The sequence below is a fragment of the Pongo pygmaeus genome, chromosome 11 (genome assembly GCF_028885625.2).
Source record: "Pongo pygmaeus isolate AG05252 chromosome 11, NHGRI_mPonPyg2-v2.0_pri, whole genome shotgun sequence".
Classification (NCBI taxonomy): domain Eukaryota; kingdom Metazoa; phylum Chordata; class Mammalia; order Primates; family Hominidae; genus Pongo; species Pongo pygmaeus.
Window position 1 is genome coordinate 18,384,927 of NC_072384.2, and position 3,866 is coordinate 18,388,792.

The 3,866-nt window shown below is 34.7% G+C and overlaps 1 pseudogene; it reads left to right on the forward strand.

Moving 5' to 3' along the window:
• The first annotated feature begins 2,107 nt into the window (after positions 1-2,107).
• Positions 2,108-3,211, forward strand: LOC129031198 (14-3-3 protein zeta/delta-like; annotated as a pseudogene).
• Positions 3,212-3,866: the final 655 nt, after the last annotated feature.

Genomic DNA, 3,866 nt, shown 5'->3' on the forward strand with positions numbered 1-3,866 from the left:
CAGTCTCTGATTTTTAATTGTCAAGTTTAAGCCATTTACATTTAAAGTGGTTGCCAATGAAGGACATGCTTCTTCCATTTTTTTTTTTTTGTATATTTTATATTATTTATAATTATTCTCATAATGTGTCTTTCATGTTTGGTTGATTTTTTTCTAGTGTATCATTTGATTTCCTTTTATTTATATTTCTAAATTATTTTCTTAGTGATTACCATAGGCTAACAATTTAAAAACTTTAAATTTATAATATTTATAATATTCTAATTTGACTTGATAACAACTTAATTTAGTAGCATACAAAATTTAGTAGCATGCAAATATCTTCTCCCCTCTATATTGCTATTGTCACAGCATGTATCTTTATACATTGTGTGTTAATTTACATAGATTTATAATTTTTTTTTATTCATTTGTCTTTTAAATAATATAGAAAAAAGGAGGAGTTACAAATGACAAAAACAATTATGTTGTCTTTTATTTACTTAATTATTTACATTTATTGTAGCTCCTTATTTCTTCATACAATTTCAAGCCCTGGGCTAATGTTCTTTTATTTCAGCCTGAAGACTCCCTTTAGCATTTCTCGTATGGCAGATATAGTAGTGACAAACTTCCTCAACATTTTTTTAGTTGAGAATGCCTTAATTTCTCCTTCAATTTTGAATAATAGTTTTGCAAGAAGTATAATTTTTTATCTACTTAAAAATTTTAGAACTTTAAATATGTTATTGCACTGCCTTTTAGTCTCCATTGTTTCAGATGAGAAATTGGCTTTTAATGTTATTGAGAATGAATTGTATATGACAAATCACTATTTCTCTTAATCCTTTTAAAATATGCTCTTTGTTTTTGTCTTTCCACAATTTAATTATTATATGTCTTGGTGTGGGCCTTTGAGTTTATCCTACTTAGAGCCCACTGAGCTTTGTGCATGTGTAGGTTTATATTTTATATCAAATTTGGGGAGTTTTGGTCATTATTTCTTCAAATGATCTTTCTACTGCTTATTCTATTTTCCTGGGATTCTGACTATATATATATATATATATATATTTGATGATGGCTCCATGTTCTTTATGCTTTGTTAATTTTTCTTAATTCTTTTCTGCTATTCACTGAGTAATTCAATTACCCTATCTTTTTGTTTTCTGATTCTTTCTTCTGCCAGTTCAACTCTTCTGTTGAACCCCTCTAGTGAATTTTTATTCAGCATTTGTGCTTTTCAACTCTATATTTCTATATGGTTGCCTTTTATTGATGTTCTTTATTCGATTATACATTTACTTCTGATTTTCTTTAGTTACTTGTCCTTGTCTATGTTTTTCTTTAGCTGTCTGTTCATATTTAAGATTGTTGATTTAAAGGGTTTCTAGTAAGTCCATATCTAGGCTTACTCAAAAGTGGTTTCTATAAATTTTCTTTATTCCTGTGAATAAACTATGCTTTCTTTTTTTTGTTTGCACTGAATTTTTTTGTTGAAGACTGAGCATTTTAAATATTATAATGTGGTAACTGTGGAAATCAGATTCACATCTGTCTTCAAAGTTTGCTGTTGTTGATTGTTGGGGGCCACCATAGTTATTAATTTGTTTAGTGACTTTTTCAACCTTTTTTGAAAGAAAAAACTGTATTTCTTGTCATCTGTGGTCACTGAAATCTCTGCTCCATTATCTTAGCAGTCAAGCAATGATCTGGCAAATATTTCCTTAAACACCTTGAGCAAAAAGACCTCCTCCCACAAATCTTTGGAGATCTCTGAGCCAAAATACACCTTCAGTGCTAAGCCTGTTCATCTACACCTCTGCCTTCACCTTCAACTTCTGCTTGTGCAGAGTCCAAAGTCAGCTAAAGGTGCAAGCCTAGGCTCCTCTCACAGTTCTGCTGAGCGTGTGTTTGGCCCTGGGGATGTGCATTGCACTCTGGATTCCCTAGCATCTGTGGCAGCCCTTCAAAGGCCTTAATTCCCTTAAGAATATTCCTCTAGAGTCTCAGCCTCGCTGCTGCCGCCCAGAGACTGCTGAGCCCCTGTCCGTCCACTGCCACCACCCACTCCAGACACAGAACATCCAGTCACAGATAAAAATGAGCTGGTTCAGAAGGCCAAACTGGCCGATATGATGACATGGCAGCCTGCATGAAGTCTGTAACTGAGCAAGGAGCTGAATTATCCAATGAGGAGCGGAATCTTCTCCCAGTTGCTTATAAAAATGTTGTAGGAGCCCGTAGGTCATCTTGGAGGGTCGTCTCAAGTATTGAACAAAAGACGGAAGGTGCTAGAAAAAACAGCAGATGGCTCGAGAATACAGAGAGAAAATTGAGACGGAGCTAAGAGATATCTGCAATGATGTACTGTCTCTTTTGGAAAAGTTCTTAATCCCCGATGCTTCACAAGCAGAGAGCAAAGTCTTCTATTTGAAAATGAAAGGAGATTACTACCGTTACTTGGCTGAGGTTGCTGCTGGTGATGACAAGAAAGGGATTGTGGATCAGTCACAACAAGCATACCAAGAAGCTTTTGAAATCAGCAAAAAGGAAATGCAACCAACACATCCTGTCAAACTGGGTCTGGCCCTTAACTTCTCTGTTCTTTTATGAGATTCTGAACTCCCCAGAGAAAGCCTGCTCTCTTGCAAAGACCGCTTTTGATGAAGCCATTGCTGAACTTGATACATTAAGTGAAGAGTCATCCAAAGACAGCATGCTAATAATGCAATTACTGAGAGACAACTTGACATTGTGGACATTGGATACCCAAGGAGACAAAGCTGAAGCAGGAGAAGGAGGGGAAAATTAACCGGCCTTCCAACTTTTGTGTGCCTTATTCTAAAATTTACACAGTAGACCATTTGTCATCCATGCTGTCCCACAAATAGTTTTTTGTTTACAATTTATGACAGGTTTATGTTACTTCTATTTGAATTTCTATATTTCTCATGTGGTTTTTATGTTTAATATTAAGGAAGTAGAGCCAGTTAACATTTAGGGAGTTACCTGTTTTCATCTTGAGGTGGCCAATATGGGGATGTGGAATTTTTATACAAGTTATAAATGTTTGGCATAGTACTTTTGGTACATTGTGGCTTCACAAGGGCCAGTGTAAAACTGCTTCCATGTCTAAGCAAAGAAAACTGCCTACATATTGGTTTGTCCTGGTGGGGAATAAAAGGGAATCATTGGTTCCAGTCACAGGTGTAGTAATTGTGGGTACTTTAAGGTTTGGAGCACTTTACAAGGCTGTGGTAGAAACATACCCCATGTATATCACGTTAAACCATGTATATCTGTAGAATACTGAATCTCAATGTGCACACCTTTGACTACAGCTGCAGAAGTTTTCCTTTAGACAAAGTTGTGACCCATTTTACTCTGGATAAGAGCAGAAACGGTTCACATTCCATTATTTGTAAAGTTACCTGCTGTTAGCTTTCATTATTTTTGCTACACTCATTTTATTTGTATTTAAATGTTTTAGGCAACCTAAGACCAAATGCAAAAGTAAAGATGCAGTAAAAATGAATTGCTTGGTATTCATTACTTCATGTATATCAAGCACAGCAGTAAAACAAAAACCCATGTATTTAACTTTTTTTAGGTTTTTTGCTTTTGTGATTTTTTTTTTGATACTTGCCTAACATGCATATGCTGTAAAAATAGTTAACAGGGAAATAACTTGAGATGATGGCTAGCTTTGTTTAATGTCTTATGAAATTTTCATGAACAATCCAAGCATAATTGTTAAGAACATGTGTATTAAATTCATGTAAGTGGAATAAAAGTTTTATGAATGGACTTTTCAACTACTTTCTCTACAGCTTTTCATGTAAATTAGTCTTTTGGTTCTGAAACTTCTCTGAAGGAAATTGTAC